Genomic DNA, 12,197 nt, shown 5'->3' on the forward strand with positions numbered 1-12,197 from the left:
CTCCCCTCGTCTGTGGGGTCTCCCTGGTGCCGGGGCCTCCGAGGGGGCGGCGGGCACGTTTCCTTCCAGGGTGGCTCAGCACAGCGCCAGGGGGTGGGCGGGGGGCTGAGGGGCAGGCCCGGCAGCTGGGCACGGGCAGCCGCGCCGGGCACGGGCAGCTGCGCCGGGCACAGGCAGCCGCACTGGGCACGGGCAGCCGCGCCGCCCACGGGCTCTTCCCCAGGGCCCCACGAGGCTCTCACGGGGCAAGGCCCGAACCCACACTGTGCTCCCCGACACAGCTTCAGCCAGGGGCCGGGGCCCTGGGGCCGGCTGGCCCTGCTCTCAGGCCACGTGCCGGGCGAAGAACTTTCTTCGCCTGTTCCTCAGTCTCCCAATATGTAAAACGGAGCCGGCGCGGCGCCCGGCTGCCCGTGGGTCTGGAGGGTAAGTGAGGCAGCCGGGAGGCTTCTGGGGGAGGCGCAGAGGTAAGGAGTGCTGGTTGTCACCCTCCTGGGAGCCCAGGCCAAGCCCCCTCCCTGGGGAGCCGTCTCTGGCCAGACTCAGGGCTCAGACCTGGCACCCACTAGCGTCCTGGGGGAGCCCGGCTGCACCCCAGGCCCATCTAATCAGGACCTTGGCTGTGGCCGGGCTTTGGGATCTTCTAAAGCTTCCGCAACGACCCGTGCTCAGCCAGGGCTGGGAATCAGAGGACCCGGCCGTGCCCACATTTCTCTGGTGGCCAGTGTAGCACTGAAGTCTCCTTCCGGACTAGCTGGCTGGGAGCCCCAGGGGCACAGCCCAAGTCGGCAAGGGCTCTTATCAGGGGAGTGTGGGGAAAACTTGTGTCTGCTGCTCAGACGCTCTAATCTCCTTAGCTCTGTTCCTGCTGCTGCGGGGTGTCTCTTATTTGGGTGATGAGTGTCTGCCGTCTCCACCAAGCCATAAAGCAGGTCTGGCTGTGCTCAGCTCCGTATCCAATGTGCTGGACCTTTGGTAGGTACTCAGCGACGTTTGTTGAATGAATAAACGACCTGGCTGTATTGTCAGCGGTTCTGTAACATCATCTCTTTTCTCGAGCTGGACTGGGGAGAGATCTCTATCTCCCTCGTGTGCTTAAGGGGGATTTCGACATGAAAGGTGCACGTCCAGGGTCATCCATGTTTTCTCAAGGACGAGCTGCGTGGGCCGGCAGTAGCGCACCCCTGCAGCCTGCAGAACCCGCCGAGTCGGCAGCTGTGTCTAACGACCGCGGTGGACCCCAGCCTCGAGCCTTTGAGGTCGGCCGGGAGACCCCAGGGCTGCTCTGCGGGCGCTGGCGGGGGGCACGCCACCCAGGCAGGACGGGGCCGGCCGGGCCTCTGCCCCCTTTGCACGCCGTGACCCCCTCACCTTCCTCCCTGCACTGGAGGGCCAGCGGCCGGGTTTCCTGCGGCCCCCGATGGAAAGCACGCACGGAGCGCCGCGCAGGCCTCTGCTATCAGCAAGCGCAGCCCGCGGAGAAGCCCTAATCACCAGCTTCCTCCCAGCCGCTCGGCCCTGGAGCAGCTGTTGCCTTTCCCGGCGCTTACGGCTTTCGGAAGAGCTTTATGTTTTCGTGGTATCAGCAGGAAAATAGGAAATGACTTGGAAAAACAGGGATGTGTAAAATAATGGCCTAAGGAGACGGAGCCCTGGATAAACAGTCCTGCCTGCCCTTTGGAATTTATGGGTTTAAACATACTTCACGCGCACAGGAACGTGCCTCTGTGCCGCCGAACATCAACGGCGTCGACAGCCCCGGGCCAGCGGGTCCGCGCCAGCAGATGGAGCTGGGAGTGAGGGACGGCGCCGGGGGCTGCCAGGAGGCGGCGCAGCGCGGGCCGGCCCGGTGGGGGCCCGAAGGGGCCCGCTCAGCCCAGCTCAGCCCGCGGCGCCGCGGGGGCCGGCAGGGGGACCCGGGCCTGGAGCCCGGGGGGAAGCCGCCCGAGGGCGCTCAGGCCTCCTTTCTTGACCCGCCCTCGGGGCCCTGGGGCTACGGGCTGGGGGCCTTGGGGATGCCCCTGTGACTGTCTAGTCCATTGCGAAGGTGGGCTTCCCAGGGAGGAAATTACCAGGACCGTCCCGCTGCCCTGCAGGGAGAGGTCAGCTCAGTTTCAGTCAGGGTGACCTGCGCCCCAGGGCTAGCTCTGCGCACATGAGGGTCACCCTCGGCCACTGGCCGGGCCCAGCAGGTGGCCAGGGCATTTCTGGGACCGCTGTGTGGAGGGGGCGCAGCTTTCCCGGGAGGGGACTCCCGTCACCGCTGGCCGATGCTGTCGGGGGGGGCACCAGGCTGATGGGCTCCAGGGGCATCTTGTCCAGCCTGAACCCTACCTTCTGGGCTCAATTGCTCATTCAGATTCAAAACCCTCTACCCTGCTGGAGATGGACTGAAGATTTGGGGTAAGCTGAGCCCCGGCCAACGGTTTTGCTCTTCCTTCCTGAAGCTCCAGCCCGTCCGTCCGCCCGCTCTCTGCTGAGCTGTCCGCATTGGTCTCACCCACTGGCCCTGACCCTCATCCACCACGTCCATTTGCGTGACAGCACAGCAAACTATTGGGCAGTCATAGTTTTTCCTTTTAGCGCACAGTGGCTTGCAGGGGTGGCTGTGTCATGTCTCTTGTCCTTCAGGAAGTGGCCGTCAGTACCCGCCCCGCGTTAATTTTTTTGCTCCGGGGAGGAAGCTAGGGTCGTTGTGCAGGCAGGTGCTTGCCCGAGCCAAGACTCAGGACTGGACGCAGACCGGGCCCTTTGCAGGCCGTCCCCAACCTGCGGGCTCTTTTTACCGGGCGAGCGATGATCAGTGGATTCATTGATCACAGCAAACGACAGAGAGGATGAGGCTAAGAAAAGGAAAAGAGGAACGTGCGGGATAAGATTGGTAAAAAGCAGCGCAGACGGTGAGAGCCGACGCATTGCGGAATCGCGGCCGTGGGGGCTTCTTCGGCCCATGGGTCCCACCCCCACGGCCGGGCGGCCGCCTCCTGAACAGCCCACGTCTCTGCGGGAGAACTCGCCTCGTCAGGCCGCTGTTTCCTACGGGGACCCTGGACAGCCCTGGAAAACTCGCCCCCTTCCTCTGCTTCCTTTGGCGGCACGTGGAGTCAAGGATATGGAGGTGTGCGCCTCCCCCCTCCCCCCCCCCCCCCCCCCCCCCCCCCGCCTCTCCCGGCTCGGCTGCTGACCCCCAGGCCTGCCGCCCCAGGGCGCTGTCCACCCAGGGTGGGCCGCCTTGCGGGCTCCCATGCTGCCAGGGCGGGTTCCGCGCAGTGCAGAGAGAAGAGAGCAGCCACCCTTCGGGATGGGGCCCGGGAAGGCCTCCGCTCGGCCGGCCAGGCAGCGAGCCCTGGGGCCCTGGGGCTCTGGGAAGGCCTGGGTGCAAGATGGCAGGGCCCGCCCGCTGGGTCCTTGAGTGACTGTGGGCGGCAGGACCACCTGCCCAGAGCCGAACCGCCCTGCTCTGCGGCGTGAGCAAGAAGCAAACTGCCCGGGCTCGGGCCTCGCCGGCTTGAGCTGCGTGTCACGGCAGCCACGGCTCCTCTCGCCAGGTCAGTCTGCTGACCGTGGTCTGGCCCCATCGCTACCCAAGGCCCATGTTTCCCTGGCCTGGGGGTGTGGCTGGAACTCTGAGCACGTCCCGAGGTGCCAGCAGCGTGTCGGGGTCCTTGCACAGCCCTGAAGTGTCTCGCTCCCAGACCCCACATCCAAGCAGGCCGACTCTGTACGCACAGCGGCCTCCCTCTCCACCGGGGCCTGCCGCAGCCCTTCTGCCCTTCAGGCTCGAACAAGCTGCCGCAGGCCGGCGGAAAGGTTGACAGTGTTTTTCCAGGACAGAGCAGGCACTGGATGCCGTGTGGCCTGTGACTCCGGGGAGGCGTGATGACGCCAGTGGGCTCACAGTGAAAACAGCGTGCCCTGTGCTCCGAGGAGCACTGCTTTTTCCTAAAGGAACACATTTCTCATTCTTGAGTTTTCTCTGGCATGAAAAAAGGAATGCCTTTTTACAAGGAGGAGAAGGTAGCCCAGCGCTCCACCAGCCGCAGAAAAGCAAAATAACAAAACCTCCCTCCCGTCCCCGTCACCTCACATGACATTAGTCCAATTTTATGGCCAGCGATTTGGCGACGCCTTTAATTTCCCATTAAATGGAAATGAGAATTGTCTTGAGTGATGAATGATCTGGGCAATCCTGCCAGAAATGAAGTATGCTTGGGTTTAAAATAAAACAAAATAAAACGTACCAGCGCCCTTGAGCGTAGGTTGCTTGCCAGCACTCGCCTCTTCCACCCTGGGCTGGTTTTCTAGGGGGATGAGGACAGAGGGTCCGCCTGGGGAGCCCCGGCTGAGGACGTGGAGCTTGGAGGGCAGCCCGCCCGCCCCAGGGGGTGGCAAGCCTCATGTGCAGAAAAGGGAGAGCTGAACCTGGCCATGCCCTTGTCAAACCCTGTAGCTTTCCCATGCGCGGCAGCAAACCTCCAGCCCACCGCCAGGTGCAGGAGACACTGCACAGCTCAGACCCCAGTCCCCTGGGAAAGACAAGTGCACGTAAAGCCATAATGACGAAGTAGGAGAATAGACAGTTTCCTACGTGATTCAGCCAAGGAGCGGGGCAGGCACGCCAGGACTCCACAACATGCTTTCAAACCGTTCCAGCGAACCCGCAGCCGTCTGCTAAAGGAGGGGCGACCGTCTCTATTTTACAGGCGACAAAACAGTTTCAGAGATGTCGAGCGGTTTGTCCAACGTGGCACAGCCTGGAGCTGGTCGTGCTGGGTCAGGCCTCCTCTCCGCCTGATCGCAAAGCCCATGGGTTCATGACCCGCTGCCATGTGGCTGCTCCCGGGAAGTGTCCTGGGAGGGGACACAGCTGTGGGGGTGAAGGCATTACATGGCGGGGGGCGGGGGTACAGAGAGAAGCTGTGAGGCTGGCTGGGTCTCCACAGCCTTGAGGGGTGGATTCTCTCCTGCAGGTGTGGGCATGTCAAGTGGGGGCATCACGTAGTTCTGGGGGTGGCAGTTCACATGGTGTTGAGGACATCACCACGATGCTAGGGATGGGGACCCCAAGGTGGTGGCAGTGGAGGGGTGCACCGGAAGAAGGGGTGCATTCAGCCAAGCTGATGGAAAACTGGAGGGAGGGGCTGTGGCACATGGACGCTGGCGTCCCCCACCCGCCCAGCCCGGCGAGGCCAGGGCACCTCGTCCTCTCCGCTCCTTCGCCTCACACCTCCTCCCTCTGCTGGGTGCACTTGACCTCCCGGCAGCTCTTCAGTCCCCCTTTTACCCCCTCGCTGTCATCTACCAATCTCCAGGTCATGTCCTGCCCTTACTGTGGACTGGAACCTGCCTCAGTCTTTCCACCCCCCAGGCACCGTGAGAGCCCCCCAGGTGGCTCACGTACCCACCAACCTAGCTCCAGATTCCTCAACCTTCTCAAAAGAATCGATCCTCATCATTTGTCATCCAAACACACTTGTGACCACGGCCGGTCGGTACCTTGGATTCACCCAGAACTGCTCCATCTCCGTCGGACCTCCACCTTGCAGGCCTCTCACTCCGTGCTGGCGATACTTGCTCTGGGACCGAATTGAGATCTTAACTCTTGCACTATTCACTCCTATTTTGGTTACAGGTGCCAGAAACACAACTTAAATGACTGGCAAATCCAAGAACTGAAGATTTCAGGCATGGCTGGAGCTGTGGGCTCAAGGGACGCTATCAGCCCTTTCTATTTTTCCCATCTTTCGTTTCCTTTCTCCTTTCTCTCTCAGACTGGTCCTATGGTATTTGTTCTTCAAAGAGGTCTCTCCACCTGGCTTCTAAGGGGGCCCCTGGCAGCCCCAGGCCCACGTTCTTAGGGCTTGTGACCTAGAAGGAAGAAAGTCCACTTTCCTGCAGAGCCCAAACGGCAAATCTCAGTGGGGGACTTGCGAGTTGGTTCACGGGCCCCCATTGAGCCAACCAGTCACTGGAGATGGGGCCAGGCGTAGCTTGTGACCCCACCTGTGACGAGGAGAGGCCCCTTCACTGAAGGTCCTTCTGGGTTTAGGCTGTTGAGGCTCCACCATGTCAACCCAGTAGACATTGACCCTGAGAGGGATTTTGACTCCAAGTTTAAGAACCAGCATATTAACCAGAATTACACCAACAACTGTTGATGTTTTATAAGGAAGCATTTTCTAAAGCTCATTCCATTAAACCAGTTGAGTTTTAGATCAATTTTCTACAAAGTGCAGTTAAACCAATCTTTTCCAATTTTAATTTACCATGAAGATTTTATTCATCCATTTTTATGGGGTTTGTTGGGTTCTGTTTTTGGTATTGTTCGGCCCTCATCTCATTTCAATGATGGTGTCTTTGACTCCAGTGAATTTTCTTCTGTGGCCATCACTTCTTCAAAGCCAAATTTCTTGCCTAATTTTCACAGATCCAAATTTTATTAAGATTTTTTTATCTTTATGTCAGTTTAAACCTTAACAGATTTAACATGTTTCATTTTCTGTTTATTATTTCTACCAAGTTTAATTATTCTTGGATTGTTTTTTTCAGTTTCAGTGTTAACAGTGATCTTTCATACAATTTTTCATTTAAAATGACTATTACTATATGCAGTCTCAGTTTTTATTGGATTTATTTTATGTTATTTCTTACCAGTAATATGAATCTTGAATTGAGAAAAAAAAATCCAAGTTTGTATTTCTTAGCTAATCCTGAGAAAATGGTATGAATTACTTTTGAATGATTGCTCTCCACCACAACTGGTCTATTTAATGGATACTCCAGTTCTTTTATAAACTTGTAATGACTGTTACTGTGAATAACCATCTGCTCTTCGACAGCACAAAGCGAGTATCATGGGACCACAATGTTGCCGGCACCGGTGTGCGTTGGGCAGCGCTCCTTGGAGCCTTCTGGAGCCACACGGGGTATGCAGGAGGGCGAGTTCCTTAGGGGAGCGGGGTGCTGCTCCCCAGAAGGGCCACGGGAAAGCAGGCTTGCCCTGGAATTGCTAGCGTCCCGTTCCCGCTCACCTATGGCTCCTGATCTCTCATGCTCTCCTGCCTTTGCTGCTCGCCGTCTCCTCCTTATCACCCACAGACGCCCCTTTCCCAGTGCCTTACACCCCTTCCGTTTGCTTACTCCCCAAGTGCCTGGCAAACTGCTCTGAGGACCGCCCAGTGCTCCCCTCTCTTTCCACAGCCTTGCTCTCTTTCTCGGCTTGTACCAGGGCTCTCCTTCTCTACTCACGGCCAAAGCTCCCTTCTCTATTCTTCCGCAGCTCTCCACTTTTGAACATCTACACAGCACCCCTCTTTTCTGCCTGCACCCAACACTCTACCCTCTGTCCATACCCAATGCCACCCACCTCTCCCCATACCCAGTGTTCTCCCTTTCTACTTGCTCCCTTTCTCCCCCCAAACCATTGCCCCCCCTTTGCTGTGCTAGACTCAGGCTGCTGGCCACTGCTGGCAAAAACTGCAGGCACAGCCTGCGGGAGCCCCCAGCGGCCAGGCTCTCCACCAGCCCTGGATCTGCAGAGCTGCACGGCATTCCCTGGTCAGCGGCTCCGTGTCCCTCTGCAGGGACCACAAGCTTCCCCTCTTCATCCGCTACCTTCTCCTCATTCTCAGCTGAGGGCTCCACGCTCCTCTGAGCAGACAGAAGCTGTCCAGTGAGATCGCTCCTCGCCTTGCTGTGACCCCACGGAGACCCTTGCCTCCATCCACACTTCATCTTGGCTTGACCTGCTTTCCCTTTTGGAAAAGATGAACCCTTTCCCCGTGGCTGGTCACCCTCCCTGCCTTTCATTAAGGAATGGTCTGGTGATTATCTCCTTATCTTTGTCTTCAAATCCCTTGTCCAAGGGGGCTGGTGCCTGAAACTTCCGCTCTGTCTCAGTTATGCCAGGGCGTCTGTCTAGCCTCTCTCCAGAATGCTTTTACTCTTTTTCCCCAGCTCCTCTCATTTTGTGCCAATGATTGTCCTCATCCACTCTCCTAGACTTGCCACCTTGAGTCACCTTTTCCTAAGCCTCCATTCCACCACCTGAGAGGTCGATTGTGCTGCCTCTCTGCTCCATGTCCCTTCCCTTCCAGCCAGCTTTCCCACCGCCAGCCCTGGGTCCCACGTTTCCATCTCAGGCTGAGCTCTTGCTTGCCCAGGAAGCTCCAGGTTTGCCTGCTTGGCTTGGATAGCCAGGCCCATTCCAGAAAGTCATCGCCTCATGCCAGGGCAGCCTGGGTCCTGCCTGCTCCTTCTGTGGCCAGTTTTTGCTTGGACGATGAGGTAGCACATCCTGCCCTTCCGGATGTCTCCTTAGCCCAAACTGGCTCTGAGTTCTGTGCCCAGCTCCTCCGCCTCCTGGCCAAGCATGCCCTCGAGTAGCTGGCTGTCCAGCGTGGAGAAGCATGGGTGGTGGAACTCGAGCCAGTGTTCCAGCCCCAAAGCACTGCAGCCCCTCCTGCTGCTGCTGCTCCTGCTGAGGAAGCTTCCAGGGGCGGCAGGACCCTTCTAAAGACAGGAGCTGATGTATCGGAGCACCTGAGGTTGCAGGTCCAAGCGGGGGCAGAATGGAGCAGATGCTTCTCGACCTTGCGCTTGGTAGGTGAAGCAGAAAGGGGCAGGTCCATCGGTTCCAGATGGCAGAGAAATCCACTTTTTGAGGATTATCTGGCACATTCCAGGCCCTAACACATCAGAATGCCAGGGATACCTGAGACGCTCTCAGTTAGGGGATGGATGGGCCAGAGCTCGGGCTGGACAGACCTGCTGCCTGCGCCTTGGGCCCTGCTCCCTCCCTCTAGGAGAGAATGCAGGCTTCAGCGTTGAACAGCCCTGTGACTGGGTAATTTTCTTCACCTTCCTGCGCCCATTTCCTCTCCTTTAAATTGGGGGTAATAATAACCCTCCTTTGGTAACCGGGAGTTTGAATGAGCTAATGCCTGTAAAATCTTTCACAGCGCGTCCACCACAATCCTTCGTGTTACAGCTCTTTGCATTATAATTATTCACTTTTCATAGGCCCTCTCTGAGAGCCAGCTTGTAAAAATATTGACACACATGTTTTCTTCCTCTTGAATACAATACACTATTGTACGTGTCCTGTACGGTCATGGCTGAAATTAAAGAAGGAGGCGAGGCGTGGGCTGAAATTAAAGAAGGAGGCGAGGCGTGGGCACATCTCGTCACCAAGCGCCGGGGTCTTTTGCATGGCCTCGCCTCTCGGCCATGCTTGCCCAGGGGTCCTCCATCCATCCGTGGCTTCTGGGACATGGGCCATCTTGGAGCCCCTCCAAACTGCCTGTGTGAGCCTCTTTGCCCTTCTTATTCCTCCACGTTCGGACACATTGGACTTCTGCTCTCACATCATCCTTTCGTTTCTCTTGAGATCACAGTAAAATCCATACACCTGTTCCCCCAAACCCTTCGGGTTCTTACTAGAAATGCCTTAACTTCAAATTAACTTAGATGAATATTGAGTTCGCTGCCGGCTCGCTCCAGCCCCCCAGCGCCCGCCGCATCTCTGCCCACGGCAGCACTTCCTCTTTGTCCCTGGGGAGGCACCTGCGGCTGCTCCCTCTCCAGGGAGCCAGTCCCTGCCGTACCTGAGTCCCTTTCCTCTGTACTGGAGATAGAGGTAAAGCCCTGACTTCCTATTTCAAGGTGTTAATAACCTAGGAAACAAGGAAGCGGGTCATTTCAACGCCAGGGATAGAGAGTTACCAAAGGCACAATTCTATCACGGAACAGGAAACCCAGAGCCCAGATCCCAGCAGGAAATGCTGCCAAGTGCTGCCCGGGAGAGGCGACACCTGAACTGGATTTTGGAGGGAGTCACTGAGCCAGTGAGCTCGAGGAAGAAGGTTCCCAGGTGCAGGACAGCTCCCGCAGAGGCCCGGGGGCACCCCAGGGCAGGGCCAGCTGCAGAGCTGGGCGCTGGGGTGGCTGGGGTGATGGCACATGAGCAGGGACACTGGGACGAGGGGGCGGCCAGTGCCTCTTCCTGGGAAAAGCGTGAGCGTCTGGGGAGAAGGGCACGAGGTGTTCGAGCCTCTGGGTTCCTAACACTCCCCAGGGCTGCTTGATGCGGCTGCTCGTTGACTGTGCCTACACCGTTCATTTCCCAGAGTGGAGCTTGGGGGAAGGTCTTTAAACCACGTTGCTGGGACAGGTTTGGCCAGGCGGCCCTGACCTGCACTGTGTCCCTGAGTTTATCCTCTCGGCATTTCCCTCTGGTTTTGGGGAGGGATCATCAGCCACCCCACCCCTGACCCAGAGCCCCACCTCTTCCCTCTTCCCCACCCTCGGTCTCCCCCTCCAGGCCCTGTGCCTTTGGGACCACCTCCCCGGGGGTGCCCCTCCCCCTTCCAACACGCCCCTCTCTGCGCTAGCCCTGGGTGGGGCTGCAGCTCAGCTTTGGGGGGCACACTGGGGGAAACACGCCGGTTTACAACAAGGAAACCAAGGCTTGGGGTGGGAGGCCTGGGGCAGAGGGGGCCCACGGAGGAGGCAATGGGACCCCACAGCCCCCTCTTGAGGGAGAACCTCACTCCATTAACTTGGGGAGATCCTGGGGCACAAAATCCCAGTGTGGGGGCTCTTTGGGGGAGCTGGAGGCACTGGGCAGGGACAGTGGGCGGGCACTTCCCAGATGCAGACGTTGGGGAGAGCAGGTCTCCAAATCGGAATTCTCCTGGAGAGCATTGAAGGAGGGAGCAGCGTCTTCCACCCTTCTGGAAATTCCTTGCTTCCATGAAAGACACGGTCTCCCACCTCTGCTCTGGCCACAGGCCACCCCCGAGCCTCCCTGGATCCCCACGTCCCACAGCGTCCACCCCTCGGCCACCCCCTGGCCCCTGCTCTCCAGAGCTGCGGCCACCCCCGCCCCGCCCGCCGGGCATCCCCTGAAGCCCCTCCCCGCTCTCCCCACCACACGCCCTGATTCAGGACCTACGCTGGCCCTGCCCTATCCGGGCAGTAGGTGCATGGGTGCTCGCAGGTCAGTGAGGAGTCACTGGCGCCACATGGCCTGCCCAGGGGTCAGCGCTCAGGGCCCGGCCACAGGAGAAGGGACCAGGGGGTTCCAGGGCCCCGGCCCCCCGCCAGCTCCCGCACCTCGTCTCGTCGGAATGACCTGGGATTCAGTGGTCGTCCCAGAGGAGCTGGGGTGGGCGGAGGGGGATGCCTGCTGGAAGCTTCTAGAAGGACAGCAGCCCCAATGGGCTGAGGCAGGAGGGCCCGGGGGGGTCAGGAAGGGCTCAGGGGCCGTGGACCGCAGGCAGGGGCACAGTATAGTCAAGTCCAGGGCCGGGCAGGGAGGCAAGTGGACGCCAGAAAGGCGTTGGCACGGGGGGCGGCCCTGGCACCGTCCTCGGTCTTGGCTCAAATGGTTATTGCTGCGTTGCTCGCACGCCGCCGAGCGCAAGGCGCTGACTCTGACGCGTTGGGGTGCGGGGGAGAGCGTGGGGGTCCTCCTTCCAGGGCTCAGGGGTGAGGCGGTGGACCCCTGAGGGCTTGAGGCAGGGCCACAAACCCCTGGCTGCGCTCGCCCTGGAGCCCGCGTGCTCCTGTCCCCAGCAGGGAGTGTGCGCAGAGCCCGAGGAGCCAGCGCTGCTCTTGAGGTCTTAAAGGGGCCAGGGTAGGAGCCTGGCCAAGGTGACCTTGGAGGGGGAGGGGACGTGGGGCTGGACGGGAAGGAGATGCTGGAGGTGACCTTGGAAGGGGAGAGCAGAGCTCAGGCCAGGGGCTGAGACCTTGAAGATAAGGAGCCACTTGGGGAGCGAGTGCAACTCTGTGGTTGAGCGCCTGCTTCCCAGGGTCAAGGCCCCGGGTTCAATCCCCGGTCCCTCCTAAAACAAAAACTGTTGAGGGTAAGGAGCCTCCCGCCTGTTGTGGAGAAAAGTCCAAGCAGGTCATGTGATGTTTTCGACTTTCTCTGGAGGAGCAGGCGAGGTCACTGGCTGGGCAGGCAGGGGCTTTGGAGGGGACGAGGAGAGCAAGGCAGGGCACAGCTGCCACGGGGACAGAGGCTGAGAGCAAGTGGGTGCTGGCGGCCGCCCTGGCCGGCCGAGACTGGACACCGTGTGTTTGTGACGATGCCAGTGGCACAGTGACATGACTTCCCTGCCAGCATCCCTCAGCCCAGGAGCAAAAGCAGAGAAAACAGATGGCTGGGTGCACTCGGGGCTGCGACTGGC

Source organism: Dasypus novemcinctus, chromosome 7 (assembly GCF_030445035.2).
Source record: "Dasypus novemcinctus isolate mDasNov1 chromosome 7, mDasNov1.1.hap2, whole genome shotgun sequence".
NCBI classification, from domain to species: Eukaryota; Metazoa; Chordata; class Mammalia; order Cingulata; family Dasypodidae; genus Dasypus; species Dasypus novemcinctus.